Raw genomic sequence first — 12,308 nt, 5'->3', positions numbered from 1 at the left:
TCCACAGGACAAAAATTGCCAGAAGTATAGTAAGGAGAATGGATTCTACAACGAAGAACAGGTAAATAAGCTGCAACACGCTAGCGCTGCTTCGCAGTATTGGCTGCAACGCGATGAAAGCGATTCAGAAGAGGGTTATTGACGGTGCCGAAGGGAGGAAGAAGAATGCGTACTTGGCGCAACTCTAGAAGTAGACCAGACAAGCCCATTTGTAGATGGAAAAGTTAATAATGAAAATATTACTTTCCTAGTTGATACTGGTGCTACTCGATCAACTGTTAGATCAGCTGATGTTAAGAATCTTCCTCTCTCTCGGATGAAACGATCCAAGTAGTTGGGGTCTCCAACAGACAGATTAAATCTTACCTTACAGAACCAGTGAAAGTTAGTATAAGGAAATTTTCTGAAATGCACAGATTCATAGTGTGTGACACTAGTCCTGTGAACTTGTTAGGTAGAGATTTATTGTGCAAGATGAATTGCACTATATTTTGTACTCCAGATGGAATAGCCTTTGAAACGCCAGATGATGATGTGTTGTATAAAATTACATTGGCAAACAGAGAGAAAGAGGTTACAGGAACATATGCTGTATTCAACCCTGACGAACTACCAAAAGAATTGAAACAATCAGTAAAAGCAGAAGTTTGGGACTTCACAGGAGAAGATGTAGGATTGATGAGGAATGTAGATCCAGTAAAGGTAACTGTAAAAGAAGGAGTATGTTATCCAAATGTCCCACAATATAAATTGACCCCTGAAATAATTGAAGGAGTTACTCCTGTGATTGAGAAAATGATAAAACAAGGAATTTTGAGATAAATAATGAGTAGACCATGTAATTCACCAATAATGGGATTGAAAAAAGCCTAGTGGGAAGTTCAGAATAGTGCAAGATCTGAGAAAGATAAACAAAATTGTTGTACCATGTTGTCCCATTGTACCAAATCCATCTGTGATTTTAGATCAGATTCCTCATGACGCAGAATGGTACTCAGTGATTGATTTGTGCCATGCTTTCTTTTCCATCCCATTGCACCATGACAGTCAGCAAATTTTTGCATTTTGTTTCGGCGAGCGTATTTTGGCGTGGTGCCGAATTCCACAGGGGTATACAGAAAGCCCCTCAATATTTAATCAACTATTGAAAAAGTCTTTGGAGAGTCTAGAAATGCCTGACAATTCAGTACTAGTCCAGTATATCGATGACCTACTTGTGGCATCGAAAACTCGTGGAGCTTGTGAAGTAGACACGGTAGCTTTGTTGAATCATTTGGCAGATGGAGGACTAAAAGTGTCACCATCAAAACTACAATTTTGTAAAAGAGAAGTCCAATATTTGGGACACAGCATTGAGAAAGGACACAGGAAAATAACCATAGATAGAATCAGGATCATAAAAAGAATGAGTCCACCAATGACCCAAAGAGAAGTGAGAATGTTTCTGGGAATGGTTGGATATTGTCGTCAATGGATAGGAAATTTTTCCTTGATTGCAAAACCTTTGGTACGTCTGACAAGAAGTGATGTGAGAGATCCAATTGATTTGAACAAAGAGGAGTTGGCAGCATTCAAGAAGTTAAGAGAAGGATTGTGTGAAGCGCCAGCATTAGGTATGCCTGACTACGATAAGGAGTTTGAGTTATATTGCAGTGAGAGAAATGTATGTGCACTCTCTGTTCTAGTGCAGAAGCATGGAAAACTGAGGAAACCAATTGCATAGTTTTCATCTATGTTGGACCCAGTAGCTGTAGCCCTTCCTGGGTGTCTAAAAGCAGTAGCTTCTACATGTCGAAGTTTGGAACAGAGTGAAGGAATTGTGATGGGATACCCTGTGAAAGTGTTTGTGCCTCATGATGTGGCGATTCTTTTAACAAGGAGTCGTACTCAGTATATGACGCACAGCCGACTGACTAAGTATGAAAAGGTCATTTTGGGCGCAACAAATGTGAGTCTTGTGAGATGCGTGAATGTGAATCCTTCAACATTGTTGCCTGATGTAGAGCATGTGGAGGTAAAAGATGAAGCAGATCATGATTGTTTGGATGTACTTGATTTTTGTATAAAACCAAGGCCTGACATAAAAGATTACCCTTTACCAGAAAGTGACTATGTCATGTTTGTGGATGGATCTTGTTTGAGAACAGATGATGGAGTGTTAAGTGCAGCATATGCGGTATGCACAGTTGCGGCATTGATGGAAGCATCCTATTTGAAAGGAGTAAGGTCAGCCCAAGTAGCTGAACTTATTTCCCTGACCAGAGCCTGTAAGATGGGGAAAAGTGTGAGAGTGACCGTGATAACTGATAGCCAGTATGGCTACGGGGTGGTCCATGATTTCAGCCAAATTTGGCTGCAAAGAGGTTTCCTGACCTCAAGTGGGACTCCCATTAAGAATGGTGAAGTGGTTGGAAAGTTGCTTGAGGCAATACAGCTGCCTAGGCAATTGGCTGTGGTAAAATATGCTGCTCATAGTCGCAGTGGTGATTATATTGCCACTGGAAATAAATTTGCCAATGACATGGCACAGTATTGTGCACGAAATCAGAATTCAATCAATCGGGAAAAGGAAAAATAATTGGTTTCTTGTTTCCCAATGTTTACTAACACTGTGGGAACATGGGATGAGGTAAGACAATTGCAGGAAGAGGCAGGAGAGGAAGAAGTAAAACAGTGGGTAAAAGCAGGATGTGCACCAAGAGAGAAAGATCATGTGTGGGTCTTTCGAGATGGAAGACCAGTTATGCCTGATAGCATGATGTTTGCCATGGCACAGATGTATCATGGACAGGGACATATAGGGAGAGACGCCATGGTAGGTCTTTTAAACAGACTTGGTATAATGCCAAGTTTAGGCTTGTGGCGGAAAGTATTTGTCAAAGATGTCTAATTTGTAAGCAGTACAATCCAGGAAGAAAAACAGTGGTGAGTCTAGGAACAATAGGCCGAGAGGGAGGACATTTCACCAGAATGCAAGTAGGTTTCATTGAGATGCCTCCTTGTAACAGGTTGAGGTATGTTTTGGTAATGGTATGCCTATTCTCCAGATGGGTAGAGGCGTTCCCAACAAGAAGAAATGATGGAATGACGGTGGCAAAATTATTGTTGAGGGAATTTATACCTAGATTTGAGTTCCCAGTAACAATTGAATCAGACAGAGGAGGGAATTTTCATAATGAGATCATAAAATTGATTTGTGAAGCATTGAATGTACGACAAAAACTGTATTGTGCCTACCGACCAGAGGCTTCTGGTGTAGTAGAACAAATGAATGGTACAATCAAAAACAGAATAGGGAAAATGTGTTTAGCCACAGGTATGAAATGGCCCGATGTCTTGCCTCTAGTACTCATGACTATTAGATCAATACCAGACAGAACTACTGGTTTGAGTCCCCATAAAATCCTCATGGGACGCGCAATAAGACATGTGTTTATACCAGTCAACAAGCTGATGACAATAACTGATGACATGGTATTGGAATACTGTAAAAGCCTGGCTGACGCAGTTCATTCTGTGTTTCATAAGGTTGGAGCGGATGCCACCACTCTTTTTTTTTTTTTTTTTTTTGAAACCGTTTATTGCAGGTTGTAAAAGTTACAGGTATGGGCCTACAACCACCCGGCCGGCCGCTAGAATGACAAAAGCATATTGCATACATACAGTAAAAGTCTCTCGGCAGTGTAGAGCAGTGAAACAGGAGTAATCAGTGGTGCAGGCCACACAGCTCCAAGCCCATAGTACGGTTCCCTTTTCTTGAAACAAAACAACACCAAAAAACCACACCCGCAAGGCAACCCGCGATCTAAAGTGACAGCACGTGCTCCATAAGTGGGGGATCCAAACCAGCAGCAGAACTCTGAGGAGGGGAATGGGAGTAGGTCAGGGACTGGGGGGACCGCGCGCCCGCGGCCGAGGGAGGGGGGCCGTCTAGGGAGACGGGACAGGTGAGGCAGCCGGTAGCAGTGGTGGCTCACAAATACCCCCGCGGTAGGCGTTCCAGGGGCCCCAGAGTTTCACCCACGCCCCAGGCTTACCCCTCGCCACATACACCACCTTTTCACGAAACATACACCAATCCATATGCTCTTTCCAGGCCGATACCGCAGGGGGCCTCTGGGATCCCCACAATTGAGCAATGTCACGCTTAGCTATCATGTATCCCAGAGTCACCCACCGCGTCTGCGGGACCGAATAGTCATTCGGTTCCCATACATTCAGCAAGCATCTCCTCGCCTCAGGCAGCAGCGCGACACGCGTAACCACACGCAGGACCTCATGCACACCACGCCAGAATCGCTCCACCTTCGGGCACTCCCACAGTATATGCATGAAAGTCGCCAGCGCACCGCAGCCACGCTTACACAGTCCGTCACCAGCAAAACCCATACGCAGAAGCCTTGGCCCCGTCACGTAAACCCGGTGAAGGATCTTGAGCTGGACGAAACGAAGGCGAGCCGGGATGGCCACCTCTTTCGGGGAGGCCACCGCGGAAATCCAATCCTCGCCGTCCAGCTCCAGCCCGTCGGCAACCCAGGCCTCGCGGAGACTAGTCAGCAGGCACGACCTATCGTTGATCAGTTTTTTATATATGAGGGAGATCGTGCTGTCCGGTACATGGCCGTCCAGCACTCTGTCCTCCAGGGGGGAAGACTCCGGAATGGATGCGACGTCCGGGAAGACGGAGCCCAGCGCATGGCGAACTTGTAGGTACCGAAAGTACTCACTGCCCTGCAGCTGAAACTCCGCCTGCAGCGTCTCAAAAGTTTTGAATCCCCCCCTCGTCCAGAGATCTCCCACCGTACTGATTCCGATCGTGTCCCACTTCTCGAAGCCCTTCGACGTCCATAGGGAGCCCAACCTCTCAGACGCATACAGCGGTGACGCCCGGGTCAAACGGTTCTTCCACCCCATAGCTGCATTAGCCGCGTGCCAGACACGCACCATAACACGCGTCGGTCCCGTCAAACGGGAGTCGGGCGCGCCAGAGTAGAGCGCGCGATTGTAATCGCCACCGGGTAGGAGCATTTTATCCATCTCAAATGCCGGGTTCAAGGCGGGCCCATAAAGGCCATGATTAATTGCAGCTAGTTGGGAGGCCCAGTAATACCGTTTAATGTCCGGGAGGGCGACCCCCCCATCGTACCACGGGAGCGTCAATTTAGCCAGAGCAATGCGCGGCCTCCCGTCCCAGAACAGGCGCCGCTGGAGGCCCTCCACCTCACGGAAATAGCGTGCCGGGACCAAGTCCATAGTATTCTGGAGGGCGTAGAGGAATCGCGGCAGGGACATCATTTTGAACAAAGCCGCTCGGCCGAGCGGCGAGAGCGGCAGACGCCGCCAGCGCACCACGTCCTCCCTCAAGCGCTGGAGGGGGGGCAGCAAATTCCGCTCATAGCGGGCCTCCGGGTCAAGTGTGATGTAGATACCCAGGTACCGAAAACCGTGGGGGGCAATCTGGATCGGACAATCCCGTGGTAGGGCCGGAGCCTCCCCGAAGAGCACATAGACACAGGATTTCGCCCAGTTGATGACCAGGCCCGAGTTGCGACCGAAGGAGCGCAAAACATCAACCAGGACGATCAGTGATTTACGCGGGGAGGCGAGATACAGAAGGATGTCGTCAGCGTAGAGGGACACACGGTCCTCATGCTCGGGGGTCCAGCGGAGACCACGGATAGAGGGGTGCCACCGTAGCCACTCCGCCAGGGGCTCCAGGGCCAGGGCAAACAGGAGAGGCGACAGGGGGCAACCCTGTCGCGTACCCCTCCCCAGCGCGAATGGGGCCGAGACTCGCCCATTCACTACCACCTGCGCCAATGGGCCCGAGTATAGCAATTTGACCCAGCTAATGAAACCCGGGCCGAACCCGAATTTCGCCAGCATCGCCCAGATGTATGGCCATTCAAGCGTATCAAACGCCATGGTGGCGTCCAAGGATACCAAGATGGCCGGCTCCCGCACAAAGGGGACACGCGCGAGCACCCCGTGCAAGCGCCGCAGATTGAGCGCCGTGTTGCGGTGCGGTATAAAGCCAGATTGGTCTTGGTGGACCAGGTCGCCCACCACGCCAACCAACCGGTTGGCCAACACCTTGGCAAGGATTTTGGGCTCCGCGTTCAAAAGCGAAATCGGCCTATAGGATGTGACCCGTTCACGGGGCTTCCCCTCCTTGTGGATCACCACAATTGTGGCCAGGCGCTGGTCCGGCGGAAGGGAACCCTGCGAGTGGGCCGCCAGGAACATCGCGCGCAGGTGGGGCGCCAACACATCCGGGCGGAGCTTGTAGAGCTCGATGGGAATACCATTGGGGCCCATGGCCTTGCCGGATGCAACCGAGCGAATAGCCAAGGCAATTTCGTCCGAGGTGGGAGGGGCGTCAAGCGAATCCCTGTCCTCCACCGTTAGGGAGGGCAGTGCGATGTCCCGAAGCAGGGCATGGGAATCTTCCTCCGAGCAGGGGGAAACCGGGGAGTAGACTTCGCGGAAATAATCCGCGAAGCAGGAGACAATGGCTTCCGGCTCGGTGACACACGCACCATCAGCACTCTCAATCACAGGCACCACGCGGCTCGCTCTCTCCCTCTTATCCAACCACGCAATCAATTTGCCAGCCTTATCACCCACATCATACAATCGCCCCTGCTGCTCTCTACCGAGGCCCCTGGCCGCCTCCGTGACGAGGGCCCGATAGGCCGCCTGCTTTAGGTGTAGAACGTGCAACTTGGCGTCTGTTACCCCGCTCCCCAGGTCACCCTCCAGTTCTGCAATCTCGGCCTCCACCCGGGTCACCTCCTCCCGCTCGAGCCGCCGGGCATGGGAGATAAAGGAGAGGGCCTCCCCTCTAAGGACTACCTTGAAAGCCTCCCACAGGGAGATGGCGGAAGAGACCGACCCCACATTCTCGTCGAAATATCGCTGTAAGGATTTGATCAAATCGGCACGAATGGTGGGGTCACGCAAATACCATGCATTGATTGGGGCCACCCTGACATCCCCCCTCGGGAAGACATCGAAATGCAACAACAATGGGGAGTGGTCTGAGATACCCCGGGCTAGATGGCGCACCTCCCCCACCCTCCCTGCATGGGCCGCCGGGACAAGGATGTAATCAAGCCGCGAGAGGCTACCATGGGCACCCGAGTGGAAGGTGTACTGTCGCAATTCGGGATGCTTTAATCGCCAGCAATCCACCAGGCCCAGCTTGTCCAGAAGGCCGGGCAGCCACGCCTGTGCCCGGGGGAGGTCCCTAGGGGGATGGCGATCCATAGACCCAGAGGCTACCGCATTAAAGTCCCCCCCAACCACCAGCAGGCCACTCGGAAGGTCCAGAAGGAGGCGCCCCAGGTCCGCGAATGTGGTGACTTGTAACCCAGGCGGGACGTACACGGATATAAAGATAAACACTCTACCCTCCATTCTTCCCACCAGAACCGTGTAGCGTCCCCTCTCATCATGGCGCACCTCATCAATCTCCAACGGGAGCGTGTTCTTGATCATAATACCCACCCCCCGCGAGCCCGAGGTGAAGCCGGAATGTGCCACCAAACGATATCCCCGCCGATTCATTGCATGAAAGGAGTTACCTATGAGGTGCGTCTCCTGCAGGAAGACAACATCTGGTGAAATACGTTTTAAGTACTGCAGGACCACACCACGCTTAATCCTATCCCCCAGGCCGTTGACATTCCATGACAACACAGTCAAATCCCTACCCCCCATCATACGTCGAATCAATCGGTCGTCCCCCATCGAGCATCCTAATAACAAGAACATAGTAGCGGGTTTGCCCTGCGGTGCTAACAAACAACACACCCCCCCCACCCCCCGGTCCCAACAGAACTCCCCCCTCCCTGCACCCCTGCATGAGCCCAGACAGCCCCCCCAAAGTGCAGTGTGCCTGTCGCCCCATAGCTAAACACTAACTAGTCCCCCAGAGGAGGAGGGAAGCCCCCAACAGACCCCACGCAACCTCCATAGGAGGGGAACATACGCAAGCAATAAATGGTGAAGGAACAGCGTCCAGAGCAAGGCCTATTCAGTCACCCCTCAATTCTGATCCGGCGGGCCCTCCTCGCCAGCCGCGCCCCCCCGCCCCCCCGGCCCCGATCTCCAGGCAGAGTGTCCAGCCAGTCCCCAGCCGCCTCGGGCCGGTCAAAGAAGTGCGTGCGACCATCCACCTCTACCCTCAGCTTGGCTGGAAAGAGCATTGAGTACTTGAGGTTCAGGTCCCTTAGGCGACGTTTAACCCCAAGAAAGCTCTGTCGCTGCTTCTGGACCGCCGGAGTAAAGTCTGGGTAGAAATGTATCTCCATGTTGTCAAGCTTGACCGGTCCCTGTTGCCTGGAGGTCTGGAGGATAGCATCTCTGTCCCGAAAATTAAAAATCCGGGCGATGAGCGGCCACGGCGGGGCACCAGTCTTAGGTCTGCCCCCGGGGACCCGGTGAGCACGCTCCACCGCAAAAAGCTTACTCAGCCCCCGGGGCTGGAGATGGGTCAGGATCAAATCTTCAACGAAGAGATCCGCCGCCTCCGCCTCTCGTCCCTCCGGGACCCCCACAATACGGACATTATTCCTCCGGGCCCGACCCTCGGAGTCCTCCAATCGCCGGTCCATCAGGGCGCTCGCCTGGCCAAGCCGGCGCACCTCCTTCTGGAGGGCCACCACGTCTGTCGTGAGGCTCGTCGTGGTGTGGGCCAGGGAGTCGACTCGGTCGTTTGTTTTGGACAAGTCTGCCCTCACAAGGCTCACATCCACAAGGACCGAGTCTATTTTTTGCGCTAAGGTGTCGAAACGCTGGTCCACCGAGGCCTTCATCTCTGCGATGGCGCCCATGACGTCCCGGAGGGTCAGATCCCCTGGATGAGCCGATGCCTCCGTCGGGCCCACCGGGGATGCACTCGATGTCTCCGGAGAACCCTTCTGAAGCGTGTAGCGGTCCATACTGTTGGCCTGGTGCGCCGTGCCACGGCGGGTCGTCTTCGCCTTCGCCCGGTCGCCATCTTGTTTGGTGGACATGCTGGCTCTTCCACAGTCGTGCCAAGCTCCCCAAACGGGCCGCTATACCAGTCACGGGTGCCAGGGGGGGGCAGGGGCGACCACCGAATCGCGGGTCAACCCACCGCCGGCGGGTCAGCCGGGCTCCTGGACAAGGCCACCGCACCCCGCTCCGCAGCCCGACCCGGCTTGAGAGCTAGGAGGGCGCAAAAGCGAAAGTGAAAGTGCGGGGTACGCCAGTCGCCCAGCCCCGCTCGCCGCTGTTATTCACTTTGTCCCCGGATCGCCCCATTACTCCAATCCGGGGGGCCGGCGAGGAGAAGGCCGCAACCTTCGATCGATGCTCCCACCGGCGTTCGGGGTCCGATTCGAGCCCAAAAAACGGGTGGCGCCTCAGCTCCGGTTCCCCAACACAGTCCCCTCAACGAGGACAGGATATCGCCAGGATTAATTCAGGAGGTCGCGGAGGTCCTCGGGAGCCTCGCACCTACGCGGCCATCTTGGTTGCGCGCTAGGCTCCTCTCCGATGCCACCACTCTTGAAAAGAAGCCAGCTCATGATCTGAGCCCAGGGGACTGGGTAAGGATAAAAGTACACAGAAAAAGAAACTTTTTGGTTCCCAGGTGGGGAAAACCAAGGCAAGTCATCTTCACTACAACAACAGCTGTGAAGTGTGCTGGATTGAAGAACTGGATCCATGCAAGTCATACTTTGAGAATTCCAAATCCAGTTGATTGTAAAGAAAAGGAGTATTTTGATGAATCAGAATCCAGTACTGAGTCAGATGACGGAGAGCCAAAAGATAAAGAAGGAGAAAACTCTGAAAGGGGGGAGACAGAGCCAAGGTTAACTTTGGTCCACCGAAGTAACTCCCTGAGGAAAAGGTTACAGATTTCTGAATCCAGTTCAGACTCAGAGACAGAACAAAGAGCACACTCGTCCAAGAAAGAACAAAAGAAGAACAAAGAAAAGGAGAGTGGAGAGACAATAAAAGAAATCTGTGAGAAGGAAGTGCCAGATGAAAGATTGAGAGAAATTCCACCTGAAACAACACCTTTAGATGGACAGGTGCCAGATACAGAGAGAGAGGGAAAGATTATTGCGGAAGATCCCCGAGGAGGTGTAGGGAACGCCAGCATCCAGTTAGAAGCAGGGACAAGTAGTCAGCAGGAAGATTGCATGACGGAGATTCGAGGAGGGACAGAAGTAGGGAAAACAAAAGAGGTAGAAAAAGAACTCGTTGAAGTTAAAAAGCAAGTTGAAACAGAGTCTGAAGAAAGCGAAGATGAAATACCAGAAGGCCGAGTTCTGAGAAAGAGAGCTTGGAGAACTGAAAAGAATGATAAAGGGAGTAAATTGAAAAGAGCGGCAAAAGACAAGGTGTGGCCAAACAAAATAAAGAGACTGAGATATCGACTGACCCGTGTAAATTCGCCAAGAGCTGAACAGGTGAATGAAGTAACGAGTCAGGAAAAATCGAAAGAAGAAGAACAGACAGTAGTCAAAGAAAGCAAAAGAACAAGAAAACCTAACCAGAAGTATAAATCACCGGAATGGACATATGTGGCCCTGCCTGAAGTGAAGGAAGAGGCGGATAGCCAAGGAAATCCAGAGGTGGTTGTATCGGAAGTGGTTGAGGAAGACGAAGAATCGGAAATGCTGAGAGTTATCTTGTCCGATATTGGGGAAGAAGCAGATGTTCGGGACAACCTGTATGTTGAAAACGAAGGAAAGGTGAAAGATGATGAGATGCCAAACTGAATGAGACAAGAAAATTACTGATGGGAAAACAATAAAATAATGAAAAAGACAAAAACTGGTAGAACCACGTAGGTGCTTAGAAGCCTTGGGTTAGAAACTAGTTGTGAAGTAGAAGAGGCTAAGTCAAAAGACACGGCTCATTTTAGATAGATGGCAAACATAGAAAGTAGCAAAAGTAGATGTACCTTTCTTAGAAGATGGTGCAAAATGTGTTGTTTTTGTACGGGATTATTAATGCTTCTTTGGTGTATTCTTGCTCTACTAATTTCATTTAAAGTTACTGTTGATACATTAGAAGGACATAGTGATAACATAACTAATATAGGGAAAGTTCAAAAGGTAGTTCCAACTAGAATAGATAAAAACTGTTTACATAAAGACAGGTCAATAACAGATTTTTCTAACAATGTGTTTTCAAAATTGTTGTATGAATATGTAAAAACAATGGACGTAAGGGATTGCTACGTATTTATGCAATTACCTGCATCTGTATCTGAAGGAGTGACTTATCATCACCTTCCTGTAACATATGGAATAACATGTAGTGTAATAGCTAGTTTATTTTATCAAACAGGTAAATTAGAGTATTATTTCTCAGATGTAGATACTATATTTTCACAAGTACCCGCAATTAACAAACTAAACAAGGTAAAACCTGCAAAGGTATTAGGTGAATTTTTCTTAGAGACAAATGAACTAACCTTAGAATATATATTTAGAAATAACTTGACTTGCAGTTTAAAGAAAGAGGAGAAGACATTTTTGGATATGGTTGAAGAAAGGAGATTGAAAATGCAAAGGAAGGTTTCAGAAGGGAAAGTGGAGAAAACGGTTTGGGATGTAGAAACGGAGAAACATTTAAGAGGAGAAATGAGCCCAACTATGGCTTTAGATTGGCCTCAGAAAGGGAAATTGTGTATAAGAAGGAATCAGACGGCGTATGTCAATTATTTTCTAGAGAATAGTGAGTGTCATGATACATACCGAATCATGGGAGGATGGGGATTTAAAGGTGGAAGAGATCCAGTCTTTCCAGGACTGTATTTCATTTGTGGGAACAGGGCATATTATTGTTTGCCAGACCATTGGTATGGCACATGTTATGTTGGCCTGGTTTTCCAAAGATTTTTCACATGGATAGAGGAGAAGATGGTGTACATAGTTTAGGTAGTTATTTAGCACGTAGTAAGAGAGAATCTTGGACTGAAATTGTGGGTGACATTTTTGGAGCACTGATACCCGCAGTGAGAATATCTCTGAATGGAAACTAAATTAGAAAACTTTTAACAGTAGTGGATCGCTTGTCAACAAGCACCGCTGGAGGATTCTTATTGGTAAATACTGAAATGGTTGCCATGCGTGCTATGGTAATGCATAATCGACTTGCCCTTGAAGTTTTTTGGCAAAAGAGGGTAGAGTCTGTGGAATGCTGAAAGTTCAATATTGTTGTACTTACATTCCTGATGAACGTAGAGATTTGAAAATGTATATTAAGAATATTACAAAATTGCATGACGAAATTGTACCACTGGAGGTTGAAGGTGTTTG

This window comes from Triturus cristatus, chromosome 5_1 (genome assembly GCF_964204655.1).
Source record: "Triturus cristatus chromosome 5_1, aTriCri1.1, whole genome shotgun sequence".
Taxonomy (NCBI): Eukaryota; Metazoa; Chordata; class Amphibia; order Caudata; family Salamandridae; genus Triturus; species Triturus cristatus.
This window is presented reverse-complemented; position numbering follows the sequence as displayed.